The sequence below is a fragment of the Halictus rubicundus genome, chromosome 14 (genome assembly GCF_050948215.1).
Source record: "Halictus rubicundus isolate RS-2024b chromosome 14, iyHalRubi1_principal, whole genome shotgun sequence".
In the NCBI taxonomy this organism is placed as follows: Eukaryota; Metazoa; Arthropoda; class Insecta; order Hymenoptera; family Halictidae; genus Halictus; species Halictus rubicundus.
In genome coordinates, this window is record NC_135162.1 from 11,551,208 (window position 1) to 11,575,827 (window position 24,620).

General features: G+C 43.5%; 1 protein-coding gene and 1 non-coding gene across 2 annotated transcripts in view; one reads left to right on the forward strand and one right to left on the reverse strand.

The window, feature by feature from the left end:
* LOC143360774 (zwei Ig domain protein zig-8) overlaps positions 1 to 24,620 on the forward strand; it is a 446,034-nt gene that overhangs the window by 215,475 nt on the left and 205,939 nt on the right. The window lies entirely within an intron of this gene.
* Trnag-gcc (transfer RNA glycine (anticodon GCC)) lies at positions 5,947 to 6,017 on the reverse strand. Its single transcript has one exon. It is a non-coding gene; the product is annotated as a tRNA-Gly (tRNA).

Sequence of the window (24,620 nt, forward strand, 5' to 3'; positions counted from 1 at the left end):
ACGGAACGTTTGTATAAAAATAAGAATATTTATACTGATGCGAAACCAAGAAGAAAAACTAGACGCCAAGAAACGCGCGGCTCCAGCACCACCTGTCGACATCTTGAACAGTCTAACAGTCTAACAGTTTTGCACAGAGGTACGTAAACATTTATACAGGCCTTAAGCTGTACAAATAATTTCGATACGCTAGAATTTATCACTGAAAAAATTGATATGTTCATCAGCACAGCTTGTTGCATTAATTGAAGAATAATACCAGGATGACACAACCCATCTCGCAGTGGCTTTCAACAAAAAATCTCCGATAATCATTCATACTGATTCTCCGTTAAAAGGAGCTTCTCTGCCGGAATAAACGGTGTGCCGAGCATGCAAACGATATCCACTCCGCGATTTAAAATCGCTGGCGAACGGATAAAACGCTCGACGGCGTGCGGATATGTAATTTATTTTTCCGGGGATCTAGCGGAACGGCGATTGATATATACCTCTCGGAAAGAACTATCTCAGCGGTACGATAAAATTGTATCCTTTTTAAACTCGCGTTTTCATTTTCCCCGTTCCCCGGGTCGGATCGCTCTCAAATTAAGGAGCACCACTATGTTCCGCTCGTTCGCCATCCGCTGCTCCCGACGATCCTTCTGATAATTCGCTGGAACACCGAAACCAACTCGTTCTTCAGCGTTCGCTCGCTTCGAGATGAGATATCGTGCTCGGGCGAAACGTTTTGCTTAGGCGAACGGGAAAAGTATGCTTTTAAATAGACTGTGAAGGGTGAAGTATTAGACGGGGGTGAAAGCAACCCTTAAATTCAGAGTCCGTCAACCACTTGTTTTTTTTTTTAATTGTTAATTGCAGAGAAAAAAATTGTTAAGTTCCATTTTCTTTCTCACCAAAGTGAAATTCCGTCCCGGTCAGGCCGCAAGGAAGGTCAAACATTAATTAGGATATTGTTGGAACTCGACTTGTCGCTTGAATGGAAATTAATATATCAAGAGTCGCACTACTTGGAGAGCAAACGACCGTCGGTCTGTACAATTACGAACGTAATTAAAGGACGGGTTTCCTTTAATTAGCATCCTTTGGAGCGCCACTGTTGTACATACATGACCGGTCAAGGAAACACTTCACCGTCAGTCCTTAATTCAAATCTATTGGACAGTCGGTGCTCTCTCTCTCTCTCTCTCTCTCTCTCTCTCTCTCTCTCTCTCTCTCTCATTCTCTCTCTCCCCATTCATACCGCAGCCCGATAGTGCAACCTGCAGAGATCTAATATTAGCTTCACTTCGCAGTTTTGTGTAATTAAGAACTCCTCAGTAGGTCAAAGTGTTATCTCAAGCATGTGATAAGTCGCGCTGCCTACTTACACGGGACGGCCGTCTTCGAAACTTACGCTATAACCGACATGCTATCAGTAAATATACATACGTGTGCCTCGAAATTATCAAGGGGCTCGTTATTTTATAGTAGCGGACGAGAAAAAGTTTAAACGATTTTATTTTAAAGCGGCAATGCACTTTTTTTATATATAAATATCCACAGTGGATCCAAAAAGCGAACACCCCGAGAAATAATCAATACTTGAATTATGATGATTTGTAAGAATTCATATAAAAATGAAAATAATACTCAATCTGGAACTTGTTTTTACAACAATTTTTGGGAAACCTTGTAAGCGTGTATTTTGTTTATCTCTGCAACGACACTTTTTCGAATGTTTATTTGGCCTCTCGATTACACCAAAGCAAACAGTATCTCCTCAGATCAGTTTAAATGTTTGATACGGAAACAGTCCTCGAGTGGCTTAGCGCTAACGCCAATATGCTGTAGTAAACTGTTAGATCATTTGCCTTATAACAAGACGAGTCAATAATTAACTTTTTAATGCGAGATCTCGAAACGAACAAACACCCTCACTGTTTTTACCCGCGGTTTATTCAACGCAGTTCAATCAAATGATTTTGGCAATAACTTCGCTTGTAAACGATGTGCAAATATGCAAATGTATTAGGTCCCTCTCGCGATGCGCTGTTTGTGTACTTGTACGCGAATAAATATTATGAATAAATAGATGCACTGGAAAGTTACAGAACGTTGTGCGCCCGGCATAGCAATATAGTACAGCAACGTTGCGCAGTAATGAAATATAAATTAAATCACGACATTACTTTCAATATCCAACATGAAATTGCTTTCATAATAAGTAGACTGTGCAGCGTTATACATTAATAACGTTTCTACTTTGCTGTTTCTATAAAAATCCTCTTCATCGATGAAATTCATTCCCTTCATCTGAATTTTACCTAATAATCCATGAAAATGGAAATATATTTAATGATCTACAATCCGTTAATTTTTTTTTTACTTCAGTATTAGCAACCTCCATTGAGCTTATTTCCGATTTATTGGTATTGATTATTCAAACAAAATTATAAACCAATAGACTGTGGCTTTTGTTAAGTTAACAAAATCAGTGTAAGGACACTTCAGACGAATTTTCATTCTATTATCACCGCAATTTTCAAATTTGGCGCCCTGGAATTTTGACGCGTGTCAAATTCGGCGCGTTACTCGTTTGCAATTTTGAAATTTCGGAGCTTGTCAAATTCGGCGCCTTGGAATTTTGACGCGTGTCAAATTCGGCGCCTCGAAATTTTGCCGAATTTCAAGTTGATCGCGTCGCGAGCTCAGCGTGCTTCCTCCCGACGCGTAGCAAACTCGAGGCGGTGAAGTTTCGATACTCGCGAAACACGGGGCGCGCAATTTGCAAATTTTCAAATTCGGTTTCGACGGCGCGGGGGGTTTCGGGTAGGATCGACTCGGCCTTTGGCTCCGAGGGAATCAAGTTTCCATCGTACAGGAATTTACCGGTGTTCCGGAAGCCTTCAATTAGCCGGTCCGAGAATTAAGATTACAGTTCGATGCGTTTAACCGCGTTTATCACGAAAACTGCTGACACGCTCGGCCCGCGTTGCCGCCAGCACAGCAGGAAGCCTAACCAGGGTGCAGACCCTTCAGATCCACTTCATTCTGTATGCGTACTCCGTTGTTGTTCGACATGGTAATTTCGCACTAGAGGCAATACCCTGAAAACGGTGCTTAAAACAGGGATATTCTCGCGTTCGCGCTAATTCGAACAGCATTCGGCACGAAGTTTCTCTATTAAATCTTAATGCCCCTGTAAATGGAAGCAGCCGCCGCGCCGCGCCGGTTCTCTTCCGTTAGAACGCGTCAGTTTCGCTGAACTTACCCGCGACTGTTAACTCTGTTAAGTTGTTTCGCCGCGTGTCTTTAAACAACCTTGAAGTTCACGATCCGGGAAGACACGCGCGCGCGAGCGCAACGACGATCTTTTGTCTGCCGAGGAAACGAAACTGCGAATATATTTTCTTGTTTCGAAGTCGTAAAGACGACGGCGTATGCCCTGGTCGCTGGCGAACTCAATTGTCGACTGGATTTAGCTACGCTTTACATCCTGGTTTAACGTCGCGTCATCGACGAAGGAGTTAACGATTAGTACCAATTGTCACGACCGAAGGGTCTGCGGCAATAACAAGGCAGCTCGAATAATGAGCGCACACGTGGTAATCTACTCGATATATGTCCCAAACACGGGCCCGGCCGGGGACATATATCGGATAGAAGATATTACATTAATCGGCTTGAAGATACTATATTAATCGGCTAGTAGAAAAGGACAGCGAGTGGTCTGCAAACATACATATCTACACGATGTATGTCCAAAACATTGACAACCCGATACATTTTTAACTTTATAGGTTCAATGGAGCAAAAGTTGTATAAAGATACGTTTCAATTCTTCAGATCTTGTCACCAGTTTGTGTTTTTCCCATTTCTGACATAAAAATCTCTGGTCTGACCTACAAAAATTCCAAATGACAAACTCGAGTGGGAGCATTCTTAAAGCAAAGCCGCTGGCAAACACGCAGATAGGAAGATGTGCACAGTCAGAATTACACGAAAATAAAACGATCCCAAAATCACGGGATCACTGAACCCCGGGAGCAGAGTGTTTCGTTTAAAATTCATGCGATACGAAGTCTCCGGGAGAGCCGCGAGACGAGTACAGAAATTTCACTGAGATAAATGAGTTACACTAATAGGAAGCCGGAAGGCGGTGTACAGTGACGAGAATTGTGCGCCGGCCGAGAAGTCTTCTCGGGGGCAGAGGAAATCTCGCGGAAAGTTTCGCGAATCTTCTAATATTTTCGCGGGGGGCCGGTCGCGCGTCGGAAGAAAAATTTCCCGCTGGAAATTCCGTTTTTCTGTTGCGCGGGGGCCGTTCATGAATATGCGACGGCCGTGTAATACAGACAGATCGATCGGAGAAGTCAAATATATCGCGTTAACGTCGAGCGGGACGCATGTCAAACGTCTATGCGTCGAGTACATAGGGACCGAGCCAAGCAGCCCTAAACGCGGCTGAATATTGCATGAACGTCTCTCGTACGTCCTCCGAAACTCGTGCATACATACCGATCGAATGATTCTTGCCGCTCGCGACAGGTCTGTATACGGCCGAGGAGGCACGAATCATTCGCGCACGCCGCCTGATTGAATCGTGCCGCTGATAGCGCGAACCTGTACAGCTGCAGCGGCAAGAATCATTTACGGCACTGCTGCCGTTGATTTCTGTCGTTCCTAGTTTGCTATCGTGCCACTGTCATGGCAAAAAATCGCGCATGCTGCCTCGGGAAGTAAGCCGACGCTTCTGTCGAACCGATTTGCAAAATTTGCGGCTGCAGATTCCACACGAAAGCGTGAACTAGCATCAAAATTGTTAAGAATGTTGAGTTTAAGAGTTGAGTCTCGAGACTCAAGGTGAGTTGTGTCTGCCGCGGGTGCTGCCACCTGGCGGAAAAACATTGTAGCTGTAAGCGTACATCTCCTTTGCGAGACAGTTGTTGAGTTTCAGACACCGTGTTTCTAACCTAAAACTGAATAGTGGGGAATACTGCGGAGAAAACGTTCCGGTATCGCGCGTCCGCCTTTAGAAAGGACTGGCAGTGCAAACTAACTTTCGAAGATCCAGACGCGCGACAATTTTCCACTATTTCGAAAGCAAACAGTTCTGTACTCATCTCGACGATGCTCTCTTGATACGGACGGACCGGAGCCGTGGAAAGCAATGCGAGAAAACACGGTGTTCGTCGATTGGACAAACGGAGTGGTTTCCGCAGCACGCGGAAACCGCGTTTCGATTCTACCGGTTTGATATTTCATGCGATGCCGAGTGGACAGTGGAGGGAAAGCATTTCTTGGATATTTTTCATAGCTCGCTTCGCGACCGCAGCCCCGCGGTTTATTCTGTATTGTTTCGACGTTATATGGTATCGACAAGCAACGGACCGTCCATTATGGTCTTTCGATTCGCTCGAAATTTTTCGTTTTGCGTAGCGGTTTAAATCGAAAGTATCGTCTATTTTGCGCGTGTTTGTTTTGTTCATTACTTCGCGGCGATACCGGCTCCCTCTCGCACGGTGTCCGTAACGAATGGGAAGGTTAGCGGGAATCGTTATCAAAAACCATAAGGTCGCATGTGGGCAACAATTTTTCGTCTATCTTTAGCCCTTTGTGTTCGAAGCTATGTTAACTCCAGAGCTCAGAAATTAAAAAAAATTGCAAAATGGCCTCCATTCGCTCAGATAAACTTTCCTTTCTGTACGAGATTGATAAAAATATAACTAAGAATAGAGTTTCCTTGAATTTTCTCTACTATACTGCAATGCTGCAAACTCTATTCGGAAGTGAAACGACCTACATATGGCGCAGCTGATATACAGAGAGTATTATTTCCTTATCTCTTACATAACATTTTCAATATTTAATTGATCGATGTAAATACGTTCAAATGTTCGCTCGTCAGCGAAAAAGAGCATAAAAATATAATTTGCACGAAGAAAAAATGTTGAAAAAAGAAATTGCATCGGCCGGGAATCGAACCCGGGCCGCCCGCGTGGCAGGCGAGCATTCTACCACTGAACCACCGATGCTTCTTGGAATACAGTGCTTCCTCTCCGGAAGATATCGTCAGAATAACACTGCAAATTTATAAAAAAATAATGTTTCAAGTGCAACAATTCACAGTTCTAAATAACAACTTAAAGATGAGAAACATATGTCTTCATTGTTTTCGAAATAATGGACAAAAACCATATGAAACAACCGAATGAGAATTAATTATGCAGTTTTATTTTACAAATGCAATTTGTAAAAAAACAATGGCTGGATCCGTTCGAGTTTTTCGCGATTGTTGAACAAATTCCGCATCGCGTGGGCGGACTATTCCGTCGGTGGATCCAGCGAAGAAAAGTTTCGCGGATAACCGTAAAATTCGTTGTCCGAACGTTGTTTGAAACTCGTCGACAGCGCGGCCGACAGAAGGACTTGAAATTTTAATACGTTCGGTGTTACATTCACTTTAACGGGCCGGTAAATTTTCGGTAAAAGCTCGAGGCGCGCACTTCGCGAGGGGGGTGGGGAAATACTTACGTCAGCCAGGGGCTCGAACAACGATCAACGCCCCCGCGCACGCAATTTGAATCCATCGAACCTCCACCAAATATCGCGAACTTTCCCCGAAGTTATGAAGACGTAAAGCTCGCCGCTGACACGTATACGTGTACACGTATGCCGGCCGAAAATTTATAACTCCCTGCATCCCCGTGCATGAAATTTTAAGTCGACTCCCCTCCCCTACCGATCGAGACAAAATGTTTCGTTTGCTATTCCAGTCGGAGCCCGCCCGCGAACGGAATATAGTCTTCGATAACGTCATTGCCCGGCGTACAGTTTCAATAATGATACAGCCGAGTTGCCCGTACACAAACACCGTCCCGTTGACGTACGGTTTCAATCATTTTGCGGAACACCGTCATTCGCAGTCTCGCGTTACACTGCGCCATTATATATGCGCGAATCAATCAAACGAAATATCGAGACGTATTGGTTAGTCGAAATTATACAGAGCGGACTGGCTGGCTACGATTGTTTCGTGCTGTCAGGTATGTCACCTTTTGCGCTAGAATTAGAACTTCTTTGTCGTTCATAATTTTCTTGAAGGGAATAAAGACCCCATACAATTTTTCAATAAAAACCCATATTGTCGGCGGGGGGTTAATCATATTTTTGTGGAACTTTCACCAACCTGTTCGTCACACTTTTCCGAGAAGAATGACACCCAACACGACACAGTTCGGATCATGTGGACTCGTTTAATCCACGATGTAGTGGAACCTCTGTTATCCGAACTCATCAGAATAGAACGAATATTTAGCTGGAGTGCTTGGTTATATTTTCGTGAAAATTTTGCGACGAATTTACCATAGCCCTGTACCCTCATCCGTAATACTGTATCACGGCTGGTTGGATCAATTGCGAATGCACCAGTTGACAACCAGTAGATAGAAAAATGACTGCAAACAGGAAGGGTTGCCAACATCGGCAACTCCGCCCTACAGCCGGCGCAAGATCGAAACCTTTCCTCTTCACAATGAACGCGGCGTGTCTGAAGTGCGGCATAATGAAACGTATAACTCAATTCCGCGGCGGGAGCCATGTGTACACCGTCGATGTTATGAAAACAGGAGCGACCCTATTAAGACCTACGTACACATCCTCCGCAAGCAAAGGGTTAATCCTCGTATCAGGAAGCTCTTCGTACCGTCCCCGATACCCGGTATCATAATCGATATCGCCTCGGGTGCCCCGGTAAGGAGGCAACTGCGCGAAGGGTTTAGGAGAGTTCGCCGGTTATAGGTTATAGGTTCGATTTCGCTGTTGCACAAGCACCTCGTATTTCCGGGTCCGATCGAAAACGGAGGACACACCTTCGAACTCCGTCGGGTCGCCTTTTCATATATCCATTCATCGCATCGCGGTATTAAACTCCCCGGTGCGAGCGCCGCGATTTCCGGCACCCGGGTCCCACCCACCCCCTTCCCCGAAGGCGAGCGAACGTCCTTGGACTCGCAACATTTAAATTCCGGGCCATGATTGTCCTGCCGATCCCTCCGACAGTGATTCCGCTGATTCAATCGTTTCCTTCGACCCCCTACTTGCTCCACATAGCCCGTGTCTCCGGGCCGAGCTATCAGCGTCCACATTTCTTCCTTTCTTCCACTCTCCTCGCAGTCCTCTTACGTCTTGGTTTTCCGACAAGACGTCCTCGGCCGGGGACCTCTCTTACGCGCTCTATCGATCTGAAAAGTTCACGCTTGTTGAGTCCGCCGGTTCCCTGACTCCTACAGCCATGTAGGATCCTCGTCCGGAATTGTCTAGACATCGTGTCTGGGTTTACGATCGAGTGGGACATTTTTGAGGTATTTATTAGGTTGTCCCGAAAGTTCCTCCCCACGATTTGCATGTTTCGCACGTTCGCTCTCATGTTCCATATACGGGGTGCCCCATTTCCAAGCTGAAACCCGTAAAAAATATTTCTAACAATACTTGCTTTGTTTTCTGGGGGGTGGGGGGCTTTTTATTGTGGTCACGCTTCTCTGATTGGACCTGCCTTCATCAGGGTAAGCTGATTCGTTAATGGCACTATGTGACCTTGAATGACCTTGGAAAAAGAAAGTGTTACAGGTCGGTGGATTCGCCTCGGGATAGTTACCTGGTATGTTAGGTAACGTTTTCTGTGAGAAAAATGCGAAAAAATCGCAAAACCAGTCGAAATTTTAAAGTGAATATGCACATCGTTTTAGTGGCAGACGAAGCGGAAAATGGAACAGGGTGATGCGCGAAATTTTGCAGCGAAAGCGAACAGAATTATTAGCAAAGAGGTGGATCTAATATTTTTCATTAGCGTCGAATTACTTGGAACATGGTGACGTGGCAGTAAAAAAAAATGATATTTCGCAGAGAGCAGAATTTGCCGCGTTAGAGCTTCCGGAAAAGTAGCGAAGAATGTAAAACAGAATTTGTGCGCGTCCCGGTAAATCTGATTTGTCCGCGCCAGGACACTCTGCCGTAATTTTATCGGCCTCTATCATATCCGCAGAGAGCAATTATACCGGGGGACGCGTTTTTCGCGCGTGAAATCAATTTTGCCCGAAATAATATTCATCCGACATGCATAATGGCTTATACATAAGGATTTCGGCCATCATCGCACTCGTTCATTCAATTAACGATATGATTCGATGCGGGTATCGTAGAACCTCGATTTTTATGAATTTGTGCAATTAATAGTCGACTTAGAGCGAGCTACAGTATTTACTCGATATATGTCAAAAACACGGGTCTAGCCACGGACATATATCGAACAGGAGATGCTATTCTTTGACCCACGCAACCTTACGCTTTCTTGGCGACTCACGGTAGTGGGGATAGCTCTGGGACTTTTATAGGCTAGGCATTTGTAACATATTTTAGAGTATACATATGGTATTGGTAACGTTTACCTACTGTATAGGTAAATTTTGTGATAGAAGCATAGAATTCTCGACTTTCCGATTGAGTAGAAACGCGGGGAAACAAAACAGTCTATTTTACCGAAGTTACACTCAGAATTTCAAATATTGGCCCTGTAAACGGGACAGTGACCAATTTGGCTCATCACGTTATCGACCTCTCGTTGGCGCATTTAGCATGATGATTCCCCTCTACTCTAAAACGTTGTACTAAATTACCACATATTTCAAACTCCCGGTATTACATCCTCTTTTATTAAAAATTATATACAAAAAATTAAAAATCATATTTTTCAACAAAATTTATGCATATAAGATGAAACAAGCTTTATTGTGATTGTTTATCCCTATTTTTTGTACTTGCTGCTTAAAATGAACTTTGCAATAATTGTAAAATAAAAAATTCTCAATGGATAGTATTGATTCCTTTTATAATATTGAACTTGGCAATAAGGTACACATTTGTGCGAGCATAATTGCAATCGTAATTCATTTTCTTTCAAACTTGGTAAATCAATTTTTCCTGTAATTTCTTCCACGGTTTTGTGTACGCTTTATTTTCAACTTTCAGCGATGGTACAGGAAATCTCAGTATGCGTCATATTGACGAATAATTTGTAGCTTTTTCTACAGTCCGCGTTTCAAACCTTTTTGCGAACCTATTATTTATTCAGCTCGCATTTCATAAATAGCGTCGAAATTACATTGCAAATTAAACATCGGGATTCGTTTTACGATGTGTACTTTACAATTTTTCTGTGTACCGTCTAGAAGAAACTTGGAAAATACACTCTTTCTAAATAACTTGTATTTTATTGTCACTTATATATTATCTTCTTTAAAAGACAGAAATATATTTTTCATAATAATATTTGTAGACCTACACAGAAAAATTGCAAAGTACACATCACAAAGGGACTCCCGATTTTTAATTTTCAATATAATTTCAAATTAATTTTCCGTTTAACAATTCGAACCTTCCAACTACAAATGTTGAAATTTTAAATAATGTTAAATAATGAACCGACCAATTAGCAATTTCAATGTGTTTACCAATTTTTGAATCAGAGTCAGTACAAGGGGTTAAAACAAAAGATAGCATCTAAGAACAAACAAACAGTAATTGAAATATCGAATCCGATAAAGTGCGTCCCAGATAGAGCAGCGGAAACACGCGCGTAATCACGGAATCTGAATTACGTGGCGGGGGTTTCATGAAGCGGGAGCCGAAAAGCATAATCTCCCGCTCTTTTAAATGTCGCTGGCGAGCAAGTAATTTCAATTCGCGCGGGTAAGGAGGTCAAGAACAGGCCGACCTGAAAGCAGCGAACTCCGCCGGTATGCGGCACAGTCGAGGCATTAACGCAGGAAACATTCCGGGACGATCCATACGGAGCGCCATGAATTCCCCTGGCTGATAAGGCTATGACCGGAGTCATCAGATAAAATGATTCCACCCCGCCGCGGCGACGCGGAGCGACCAAGGCCGCGGGAATATACAGGGTGTCCTAAAAAATATACTTCCCTCAAACGGACCAAATAATTATTTAAATAATTCCTCAGGTCATTCGAAGAAACTTTTTCCTTTGCGAAAATCTTCTCCGCCGCTTCGTTACGGAGTTATTAACGAAAATTGGAGCGCTGTTAACAGTGGGCGGAGTCCGGCTCGACCCGTCCCCGAGGCGGAGTCCGTCCGTTGTAGCCGCGCTCCGATTGGTCCGCGTTTTTCGACTATAACTCCTTAACCGAGCCGCGGAGAAGATTTTCGCAAAGGAGAAAGTTACTTGAAATCGCCTCGGGAATCAGCTCTTTCAAGGAAGCACAGTTTTGGGACACCCCGTAGGTGCAGTTAGAGCTGCCGAGAATAGTCGAGTTCCCCGGTGCGCGGCGATATCGAACAGATAGGACTTTACGTCTCAAAGGGCTCTCGAGTTCGGAACCGAGGGCGGAGAAGTGACCCAGAACCGAGCTGACGGCGGGTCTAACGCGAAAATAATGAGACCTGTAAACCGGAAGCTGCTCGATATCGCCGACAAGATCTCACGCCCCGCGTATCATCTATCTTCCGTGCTATCGGTAGACGATGCGCTGTTATAAACAGCCTCCCGCGGCCGTGCACGCGGTTTCTGGATTTGTCATCGTACGCGACCCTTCCGAACCACCGCGGCCTTCCGTCCAATTATTTAACACGCTCGCTGCCACGCCAATGTCCGTAAAACCAAAATCACATAAACTTACGGGCCCGCAACGGAAATTCGTCGATACGTTCCGATTCGAGCGATTCAGTTGTTGCAAATGCGCCCGTGGCTTTTTGTAAATTATTTTATTCGATAAATTGAAAATTTCACGACTTCCCGAGTGCCCCACAAAAGTTGCCCAATGATTAAACGTTAAAAGCTTCCCACCACCACCTTTATTTGCAAAACATTTCACTCAGTCACTAAACTTTCGTTTTAGCAACTTTTCAAAGTTTCAGCGACTGCTATGGTTCTCAAAACATAGGGGAAAATAGGGAAACACGCATCGAGCCTTAAGGGACGTTTTCATCCTGGCCGACCGAAAAGTAGTAAAAAAAAGTTGTCTCACGCTTTCATTCAAGTTTCCCGCAAGCTCGTAAACTTTTTAAAAACAACCGAAATTTTCGGTCTACCCAAGTTCCCTTGTAAGCTGTCGCCCATTCTTATTTTCCGAACTTGCGTAACGCGAACGGGCAATATGGCTGCCAACGTGCTCTGCAGCTTATATAGTTTAGCACCAAGCAAGTCAAATAAGTCATAGAAGTACAGTGAATTCTCTCGATATATGTCAACTACACGTCTCATGATTCTCTCGAGCGTCGGGGCCCCTCACGGGCGATACCCCGCGGTAGTGGGGATAACTCCGCGTCATTTATCCTCGAGCTCTTGGCGACATATATCGAGAAATTTTTATTTTTAGAAAATAAAGCATGCCATACTCATACTGACGCTAATCTTTCCACAAATTCAATAAAGAACCTCAGAAAAACGATTTCGCACCGAATTGCAGCGCAGCACCAAAGGAACGAGAAATTGCGCGATATCCGTAGCAGTTAGTGGTTGAATGTTCACCTGGATATCGGTGGCACGAGTGTCAAAGTTTTCGAGGCATGTATTTCCAGCAATGTACTTATCCTGAACCGGCCTGTACACGCTCGCCGAAGGTCGCTCGCGCGGCTCTATGTACAGAGGTAGCCTAGAGTCCCGAAGTCTGAAGTTTTGGTACGCGAAACAGACGCGAATACGTAACGTTAGGTGTTTGGCCTAGAGCCGCGTCTTCCGTTTATTTTTGCCGTTTCGAGAAAGAACGCTGTCGGGTACGTGTGCAGACCGGGCTCCTGACAAATCGAGTGTTCCCGAAGCAGGTCGAATCTTTAAGGGGCACTGTTCCAGCGAGCTCTTTCACCGGTCGGTTTGCAGTCCGACGTTATATCCAAGGCAAGGTTTGTGTATTTTTCCGTTGGAACTTGTCTTTGTGTTACGCTGTTTGTTCTTTAAATTCGCCGTTCCGTTATCCTGACTGCTGGCGCAGGTAACGCAGTACAGTTCGAACGGTTTTAGTCGAACGAGCTGATTCGAGCGTGAAACGCTTTCGCGGGCTTGTTATTATATCGAGCGACGATGCAAGAAATTGTATCATTTTTGCGACATATCTCGTGTCTTATGGAACAAAAATTTCCAGCATCAAAATTAAAGGGAAATTAAAGCTAGCCCGGTTCGCCCTCCTCAAGGACTTCCAAGGACAACGCCGAATTCCCTTATCAGCCTTGGGTCCTTGCGGATAGGTCACGGTTTACAAGCTTGTTTACGTCCGCGCGAACGGTCTGATAATTTTTACGTTCGCGCACGGACGCTTACACAACCAGAAAGCTCTTCCGGTGGTGTGTTTGCGGACCGCGTACAGCGGGCTTGCGAGCTTAGGACAAATATGCACGCACACACGCGCACACAGCCGATCCATAATCCCCCGTATCCGAGCTACGCAAACAATATCGCTACAAGCTTTCGTCTATACGTACACGGATACTGTTTATTTGCAGAAACGTATGCGAGCCGGTTGGCTCAAAATGTAATTATGCCTCCCCCGTTTATGGCCGCGCAGCGGACGCGCACCGATAGTTGACCACTTAGGTTGGCTCTGTCTGGAAGGAGTCTGCAAGATCTTGCGGACTCGAAGTCGGAAAAATTGGATTTCGCGTGGAGGACAATAATAAATAATATTTCTTCAGGAGGATGTTGAACCCCACTCGAACCTGTTTCGACGTTCGAACGTTTCCACACGTACATACGTTGGAACATGCGGGTACGCTGTTATCTTCCCGCTCATTGATCCAACACTATCGAGGCCGGTTTGCGGGTGGAAGTGTTGTAGATTCGCCACGGCCAACTACACGCAACAAACGGTACGCAAAGTTTATTGGCGACAGTTAGGGGGCTTGCCGGGGCCTGTCTCTCTCTCTCTCTCTCTCTCTCTCTCTCTCTCTCTCTCTCTCTCTCTCTCTCTCTCTCTCTCTCTCTCTCTCTCTCTCTCTCCGTGTTTAGCTGAAATTACGCGTGCTGCCTTTTTTCCCTGCATCGCGGAAACTGACAACACCAGAACGGCCCACTTCGCTGCAATCTGGACAGATAATCGCGAGCAACATGTGCAAATGAATGACAGAACGTTCCCCCACCCCCCCAAAAAAAAATCGTTTGCTTAACGCGCTCGTTACTAACTTTTATGACGTATGCAACGGCGTGGGACGTCCGATGGTTTTCGGATACATTCGGGAGGAGGAATTAAACTACGTTGCGATCGTAAAAAATATTAAAAAAATGAAAAATATGGATGACTGGGTGAACAAAAGTGTTGGTCAAACAGATTTACTTCTAGGTTGATAGGGCCAAAGGACTGCTACTGCTACTATTGCTACTATTACTAAATACTATACTACTATTGCTACTCTACTATTGCTACTTTTACTACTATTACTACTCTAATATTGCTACTATTACTACTATTAGTACTCTACTACTGCTGCTATTACTACTATTAGGACTCTACTACTGCTACTATTACTACTAATATTACTATTACTACTCTACTATTGCTACTATTACTACTATTACTACTATTAGAACTCTAGTGCTGCTACTTTTACTACTAATATTACTATTACTACTATTACTACTCTACTATTGCTACTATTACTACTATTACTACTCTATTCCTGCTACTATTACTACTATTACTATATTACTAATACTACTATTGCTATTAATACTAAATACTATAATACTACTACTACTATTACTACTCTACTACTTCTACTATTACTACTACTACTCTTCTACTGCTTTACTGCTGCTACTATTACTACTATTACTATATACTATACTACTACAACTACTATGACTACTATTGCTACAATTACCATTCTACTACCGCTACTACTGCCAGTCTTATTATTCTACAACCGACGGTATACCTGTGCAGGAAAATAAGTAAGGTACCTGTTAAGATCCCCGGATTCGCGAAGCGTTCCATCTTTGGAAAAGTTTCGGCAACTTTGGGGCACAGGGTGGAGATGGTCGTGCACGCTAGCTAGCTCGCATAATCCCCGAACGGCGTTTCGAGCGACCGCACAGCTACCGCGGTCTCTCGTCAAACGTCAGATTTACATTGTTTCCGTTCAGTGGCTGACTGTTGCACTGTTTCTCCATGGTCCTGTTAATGGCTCGCGTGCCCCGCGGAATGCCCGAACAGGTTTTTAACATTCGTCGCGTGTCGGCCGCCGTCGTTTCGCCTACATGAAAGGCGAATTGCCGGTTGTGTCGGAAATATGCAGACCCAACGGAACATTATACACGCGACGACGACGACGACAAGGACCGGCGAGTATCGAGGATCGCCGTGGGATCGAGCTACGACCACCGACCGGGGGGGGACTCTGCACACATCCCTGAAATTTCACCGTGCCAGGATCGATCGGAATTCGCCGAATACCCGACGACGGAGGACGGTTATCGAGCCGCGATCACGGTATTTCTTGCTCCCCTTGCAACACGTCCGTCCGCACGACAAATTACTTGAGTCGAATTCTCCGACGAGTTCCGCGATTATGTCCGGACCAACCAGATCGAATTAACAAACGCTATCATACGGCGCTCCACCTTTAAATCTAACTGAAATCTCCACGGCTAAATTTAGGCTACAGTATACTTTCTGCAACTGTCATATTTTCGAGTCTGTCCAGTGACCAGAAGAGGTACAGTGAATTCTCGATATATGTCAATAACACGGGTCCTGCCAGAACCTCTGAGGTATAGATACCCCGCGGTAGTGGGGACAATTCCGCGACATTTATCATCGAGGTCTTGGCGACATATATAGAGAAATCACTATACTCACATTCATTCTAGAGATCGCGAATGAGAGAGGAACTGAAGTTCGGGCGTCCGGTAGCGTCGGTGGACTCGTGGCAGCTCGGCCTTTTGAATTCAAAAATCAAAATTACTTATTTCCGGTTCTTCGTCGATGAAACATTCGCCATCGTATTAGTCTAGTTTTTGTGATTAAAATGACACCAAACATGATACAATTACTTGTGTAACAAGCGATTAAAATCTCAGGCTTGACATTTACGGTAGAGGTACGCGAATTCTTGCTTGTTAAGCAAGCAATTCTGAACTATAATTGGTAACTATATCGTGTTGGGTGTCGTTTTAATTAGAAAAACGAGACGAACGCAATGGTAACAGTTCGATTCGTGAGAAAGGAAAAATAAGAAAGTTTGATATTTATTGTTCACGCTTCCTGTGTTCCACTGTTCTAGTTCTGTTGATGTACACACTGAATTGGACAAAAGGCATTCACACACTTGTTTCCATAAAGTTTCGGAATTACACGGACCAAATTTTCCCCTAATCTAATATTTTATGAGAATGTAAACGCTGTGTCGAATTGTTCCCGTTTGCCGGTGCATACCAAACGAGGATTGTTTATTAATTTTTTTCGGAGGCGGATGGAGGTAGCACGCTCGTTGTTCTGTCGCTCCCGTAATTCTGCGCGAGGTCTATAACGAGTAACAGTTGATACCGTTCAATTGTTCGAACGCCTTTATTATTCCGGACAAACATCGACAATATTGTTCGCGAGCGTTTAATTAGAATATTATTAAACATTCAAACGGTCGCGTTACGGACACAATTTGTTTCGCCGCGTGTAGAAAATTCATCGCCGTGCTCGATCGGCAGCTCGATTGCGTCGCTTAATTATCGCAATGGCTCAATATTTTATCGCGTCCATAAATTAGACACGAGCAATTGCAACGATTACGAACGATCGCCCGGTAAAATTGTTCTATCGCGCACACACGCCCGATTATTATGAATTATGCACGTGCGATTAGATGTACAATTCTGGTACCGGCGGGCTGTTATTTTGGATTTATACTAAACCGTGAGCTGGGCCGAATTAATTTTGTGTTATTGTAATAGTTCGGAGTCGTCGTTTAATTGTAATAGGTTTAAATGCTGCGACCGGCTATTGTTGAATCACTGCCGTTTACAGTGATCTACAATTATAATATGCTAATGTTTAACATTAATATGCGTGTAACGTTATTACGATTTCTCAGTGCCGCAATTAGTGTCGTTCTTTCGTTCGAAAACGCTGATGAAGATATAATTTCATGCCTGGCCGTACTAAATCAGCCACTGGCAATACGCGACGCAAAAGAAGAATTATAGACACCGTCTCGCGCACGCGATAGTTCTATATATTATAGTAATTCACACATAGGCTCGCACTGATTTTCAAAGCGTACTGAATATTAAAAACGAGACATTACATTTTTTCCCATTAAGATCGGTTAATGTTGTATATCTCTCTTTTAATATTCACTAGGCTTCAAAAATGAGTATAATTAACATAGGCACAATAATTGAGGTTTTCCTTACTCTAGAACGTATGTATATAGTTTGTAAATGACAGATAAATTCCCGAAGCAAATTCAAACGCGCAAAGATCCGCGATGTTTATCGGCATACTAATTTAACAGCAGTATCCCTTTCCCGTAATCATCTCTCGATCCCGACAATACTTGTCAGCGGTCGATCTATCGGTGCTCGAGGGCCCTTCGAAAAATTACGGTTGCGCGATAACTTTTCACGCGGAACGTCATAACTTTTTACACCGGCCCGGTATACAGGATGAAACTACGAATTTCATCTATTGTCGACCGCCGGCGTGAATTGTTGTTGATTGCGCGGGAAACGAACAGCGACTACCAGTATATCACGGTGTACGATTCAAAGTGTGCCGCGCGGGCACGGCGAAAAAAAAATTATTTACAATATCGTGTAAATTGTGCCGAAGTACCGGGGAGGGGAAAAAAAAACCGATACACTGGGGGAGTTTCCCCCAATTTGTGTATCTCTTTGTAGCAGGTTTTGCGCGCGACTGTCGGGGTCACCAGCGTGCGCGCGCGCCTGTGTATGTATTCGTAAACTGTCATTTTTGAAGCGAAATTTTCGAAACCCGCAAAGTTGCCCAGTAACGCACTCTCGTTGCATTTGACGGCGACTTTTAACGGCTTCGTTTCCTTTTTTTTTCATCTTATGATTCCTCTCAATGCCCTTTGCCAACCGGAGCAATACGATTCCCTTCCAATTATGGCCGGTGTGCCGCATCAACCTTTCAGTTCGGTTATTAACGATTCACAAAGCGATTACTTGACGAAAGAAACCGGAGCGCAGCATAAAAGCAAGTCCGAGCCCGTTGCGAACCTTAAACTGTCAATGAAAACTCATTTCGCAGCCATCGACAACTTTTGCTGCGGTTTCGTTACGATTATGGAGAGTATGCAAATTCTCACTTTCACAGGACCTATTGCAAGAATAAGTATGAACTCCTATAACTTCATGCAAGAAATAATCTGAAATTAATTAAATTATAAATTTAATCTGAATGGAATTGTACTTCCTTGACAGGGCTGATTACTCAAGTTATTTGAAGCAACTTTTTCCTTTGCGAGAATTTCCTCCGCGGCTTCGTTCAGGTGTTATCAGCGAAAAACACGGACCAATCAGAGCGCAGCAATAGCTGACGGACTCCGCCTCCGCGACGGGTCCCGCCCAGCGTGGCGTTGGCATTGGCCGGGGCGGAGTCCGTCCGCTGTAGCCGCGTTCCGATTGGCCCGTGTTTTTCGTTAATAACTTCTTAAGAAAACCTCGGAGAACATTTTTGGAAAGGAAAAAGTTGCTTCAAATGACCCTGGGAATCCTGTTCGAGGAAGTACAACATTTTTTAGACACCCTGTATAATATAATAGAACAAGTTCCAACATCCTTAGTTTCAATTCAAGAAATGTTAAAATATTTTTCCCGGGCTCATTTTAACAAGTCGATTCCTAACTTACTGGAGCAACAAAATTTGTCATAGTGATTTTTCCTGTAACTGATTCAAAGTTCTCTGTTCTTAATAATTTCCTGGTAGAATAAGAGAATTTTCCACCTTTACTTTAATGCTTGAATATTGCTTGAAAAATAATGAAATTTTATTTCGATATAAAGGACACGTGTAATATTCGTAATTAGCAAGTTCTGTTTGAAATCTTCGTTACGATTCGGTGTGGTTAATATACATTAGACAAGAAAGGTGATTACGTTTAATGCAGAACACTGGAATTTGTCCATAAAAATATGAAGTTTCATGCATTTCCGCGGTCTGATTTCACACTGAATAATACGGAAACAGAATTATGACAAATTTTGGGTGAACGGGGGATGACTATTACAAATCGCTGCGGCACGTTGCCTTATTAATATTCGTAGCATAACGTACCTACCATCGTTACGGAAGTTCTTCACAGGTTCATTTAAAAATTTCTGTTAACATTGTAATAAAAGTATTCCATTTTCATTACAACACTGACATTAATTTTGCATTTTCATAACCAGCAGGAAATTCTTATAGATTATGATGCACTGAACACGATAAAACTGAACCAGAGTGAGGGACCGAATTACTGTGCCTATATTAATGATCAAATATTAATATTATTAAGAGAGATATATAAAATTTTAATATCTCTTTTTTAATACTCCTTATGCTTTCAAAATATGTATAATTAGTATAGACACAGTAATTGCTACCCCCAACAGTAATTGGGACTCTTACCTTATAATAAAGCAATATTTCAAAACTTCCCTGATACTTTCACCTACTTAATAAATCTCCGAAGAGTATGGCTCGCGGGCTGGAAATTGGAGTAGGTTCGCATTGCGTCATTAGCAATAATCTCTCCGGTCCGGAATGAAATAATAATGGGCTATCGACGGCAATCACGAACAGGTAAAAAAGCGTAATCTTCGTTACAGAGAATACGTTGTCCGTCGGTTGGACGAGACAGCATGCAAAATAGCGTGAGTGGAAGGAACTTTTAAATTATGCGACCTGTCGGCCGCAGCCTTTTATCCGGTCACAGCGATAAATATAAACTCCCTTTGAAACAATACGGTGTATTTCGATCGTCCGCGGGCCTCCGTTATGCAAGACGCTGCGGAAAATATTTCAGCGAACGAAGGGAACGTGCCCCGACTGGAATTACTATACACCGGCTGCGCAGACCATTGATCTTTGCATGACAAAAGGCAACTTTGCAGTTCCGCGTTAGTTCTTCCTACTACAGATACCCGATGATTAATTTCCTACACGGTGCTCTTCGGTAACCCGTTTATGGTTAATGGATCAAACGCAACACGCTAAATACTTCAGAAAAATTTGAGCAAACATTTTAAAAAGTAAAGTAGAGAAAAATTGATTGCGTCACTTTCGCAACATCAAAATAATCGTATTTTTCGGAAAAAACTGCAGTTCTTTCGAGGACTGTAAATCGAGTTCGAAGGTCGTTCCGTGAAACGACCTTGAATCGACAACGATATAAATTGGCTTACCGTTGAATCGTTCATAACGAGCGAGCTCCTCTCTTCTAAAACAATCGTGTTGATTTTTTCGTAGCAGTTTCGACCAACCCAAATGGAAAAATTCCGCGCTACGTTGCTTTTGTCCCGAGACAAAAGACTTGCGAAACAGTGAAATTGCGTTTTAAAAATTGTTTAAATTCCCAAATGACGGGGGGGGGGGGGAGGAATGTTGTATCGCGACGCGCATGAATACAAATCAGGATTTCGCCCGGGGAAGAGAAAAAATTATTCGGTCGCTCAACCCCTTCAGAAATTCCGAGGCACATGTGCGCTTGTCATTTTAGTTGGAAATTTGCGGGCAGTCCGCAAACGTTTCCTGTGATTACAAACATGCACAAAGTCTCTCTGCCGCCCGGTGCTCTATGCGCAACGTTTCTATTTATTTTTAATTGCAACAATTTCCGCAGCGTCGTGCATTAACCTCCATTTTTTATCACTTTCTCCAATTTCTCTCGATATACTTGTTGAGAATGTCAAACAATTGCGACGACCTAATGGAAAATCAAAGTTTGACATTTTATGACGGAAAATCTATAGTTATTTAAATGCCGTTCGGAAACACGACATGACAACTTGACTGTGGATTTTTAAATAAAAATTGTCGATCGTACGAAATTGAATGAGCTTGATAAATAGTCAAAAATATTCCTAAATTCCTCCAATGTTCAAATTGTTGTAACTGATTGTCGACTTGTTGCCGCAGAAAATGCATGTACACTGTCATTTTAAACAATGTTTTGATCGCGTTTTATGTCAGTCTATTGTCGAGCCATTATTGAAAACGTGCGAGTACTTTCGTCGAGGCATAAGATGATTATGATTGACATTTCTATTTGTTGCTCACTCTACACTTTGTCTCTATACACTCCGCGACCATAAGACGCTATAAATAACACTCGACACCAAAATAAAACCATACAAATCTGTGTTACAAAAAGGTATGTCATGCCTATTAGCGGGCGCAGCTGCGGGCAAGTGACTCAGCGCGGGGGCGTGGCTTCAGGCCCTCAGGGCGTGGTTTGGGGCCCACAGGGCGTGGTTTGGGACCCGTCGTTCTGTTTAAATGAGAAAACAATTCAACAACAGCAGAAATCTAAATTGAAAAGACCATTGGGGATGATACAAACTAAAAAAGTAAAAGTGTTTCTAGTGTTTATTAGTATTACTGTTAAAATCTGACGACGTGAACAATAACACTGTACACGAGAGGAACAAATTCTTTTTCATAACACGGATTTGTATGGTTTTGTACAGCGTCTTGTAATGTCGCTTTCTGTAGTTTTATTGTGACGTATCAACACGTAGGCTATTGTGAATAAGAACGCAGGCGAAAGAGCTCGATGCAAGCAATTATTTCAATAGTTACAAGTGTTTGTACGGGGGATTGTGTATTGTGCGAATACTTTCGTCCGGCATTGTAAATTCGACTTCTCTTTCGCGGCAGAAAAGTGAAGAGGGGGGAAACGAGAATAATGAGTTGTAGGAAGGAATAATGCCCACTGAAAATACCGTCCCACCGCGCCGGCGTAAATTCCCCGGCGAAAGAGAAATACCGTTTCTTCCCGGAGTTTTCACCACCGCGGGGATGGAAAGGGGACGTTGTGCTCGCGCGGGAACAGAAAATGACACTTCCGCCCCTCCGAAGCCTACGATTTCCCGAGCTTAATCCAATTGTCGGTAACGACGTTCTAAAACCCGACCGAAGAGCTCACGTAACATACTCAACTGTTTAAGTGGCGTTTAAATATTGAGCGAGTGCGATGCAAATTAGCGGGAACGAGGAAATTCCAAGGTGAAAAGTGCTTCTTTCGTTTGTGCGCCGTGGATACTGGATCAAGAAACGATTTCCGCCGAACGCACGCCCGCCAATCTGTTCTATTCTTGACGCGAAATGAAAGAATTATGGCCGAATGATTTCAATGCCGGCGTACCTACGTTCCCATACGGTTAATAGCGGGTCTGGAAATAGCGCATCGATTAAACGTTCCACGGCCCTTTGTTATACCCATCTGGTCACGTTTATTTATTTATACAGAGTCTAACAAATATCGCGACACAATTTTCCTGCTCGTAATTCTACCTTCAAAAACAAACTGAAAAACGAGAACAACATTTTTCTATTTAACACGTTCAACGCCACGCCAATGCCCGTTGATTCAATGACCTTGAGCACGACCTTGGGTCACTGTGCGCGTTTTAAAGCGCCCTAGTAGACAGTACATACAAAAGTACATCATTCTAATTTAGAAAACGGGTTTGACCTTCATGTGTCCTCTACATGTACCTATATTTAAAATTTACTAAAACCCCATAAAAACAGTCTAAGGATGTTAAATATGGTGTTCTGTGACACTCCCTAAAGTCCCATTTTGATATTTGATATTTTTTGAAACCTTAAATCAGGGCATGTTATTATTTTCTGATTAATCCAATTTTCGTGAACAGATGAATTATTTACAAACAAATACATGGTGCTCTAAAGAAATGTCAACAGATACCCCAAAGAAAGGTTCGAATTCAAGATAAAGTTACAGTGGATTGATTATGGGAGCCAGGAATTAGTTTTGCACGTCAATACCGTGGAAGGCGATGTAGCATGTAACCCATTTGCAATATCCACAATTTACCGAGCTAATCCCAATCGCGGCCGCAATTGTTGAACGCGTTTCTCGAGATGCTCGACAGCGATAACGCGCAATAGATGCGAAGCCGTACAGAAAGCCGGCGACGTCTTCTTGGAGAACGTCGAAAGGGCTGTAACCGGATATAGGCTAATCTCGTTCCGCGCAGGTTTCACCCGCCACACCTGGCTTATTTACCTGGCGCGCGTTTCGCGACGAGCGCGTCCCCTCTTGCTCGCGGTTTGAAGAAATTAAGCGGACAGAATAACCATGTAAGCCACCGACGTAAGCTCTACACTCTGTGACGAACAAGAAGGACGGCAGCGGCTCGTCAGAAACGCTACAGCGATGCACGGTTAAATTTACACGAGTAAAATTTTCTTTACAGTCATTGTCGTCTTACCTTTATAATTGTATCACCAACGGACAGGGGGGGTTCTTCCGATTAAAATGAGTACAAACACGGCATATATCGGACTACTCCAAAAAATCAAAAATCAAAAAATGTTATTTGCATTACCTCTAAAACTGGTCCGATTGACATCGTGTTTGGACTCATTTTAATCGGAAAAATCCCAGCAATCCGTCGGTGCTACGTTTGCAAAGGTAAGACAAAAATGACAGAATTTGTACTTTTATTGATAACTTAATATTTTATTCTCTTTCCTCGCCTACCGAGGTAAGACACTGCCGAGCTCGTGGCGCTATAGGGGAATGGTGGGGACGTGTCGTGCAAATTTAAGCGTAACAGATTTTGCAAATTTAAGTGAGCGCCACTGTATAATCCTGGCCGAGGATGCTCGCGGCTCCGGAAGAGACCTCTGACGCGGCTGAAGGGTGCATCGGTGAATAGCCTGGCCTAGAAATGAAAGAAACGAGCTGAGAACCAGACGAGGGTTGGTCACGGCCGGATGTGGTCCCGGTCTTCTTCGTAGGAGACGAAGAAAGGAAACGCGGGAACCCTGAAGGAAGGAAGCGAGAGTTGAACGAGGAAAGCGCTGTCTGCTAGCCAGCCAGCCTGTTCCCGTTTTTCTGCAGCCATGCGCATTTACTTGCTGCCGAATCTCGTAATGCCACCTCGTTGTCTGGTTGCTGGTAAGCCTATTCCATAGACTCGTAATGGCGGGATTGTATGGCGGGATTAGCCCGCAGAAATGATAATCACGCGAACGGTTATGGACGTTAGATCCGAGTTGCCTGGAGGCGGAATCAGTTTTACGATTCGGTCGATCAGCGACTCCGATTGCGTTACCGCGAATGAAGTATACAAAGGCGAGTCTCGTAACATGAGACTTCAAATAACTTATTTGCTTCAGTAGAGAAAGAAGATTTTAACACTAACATCTATTGCGTCAGATTTGCCACGAAAATTTAAAAATTTTCATACCAAAGGGATACGAATAAATAACTCATTAAATTAAATGGGAAAGTTATTAAAAATTTGTGTGCTCCTTTTTGCGTGTTCCTTACTGCCAAGCACTAAATATAATTAAATTTTCATGGAGACCTCGTACGGGATTTTTTGACACGTTTGAAATTCAAACTCAATTTTCTCGATATCAGAAAAATGTCACCTG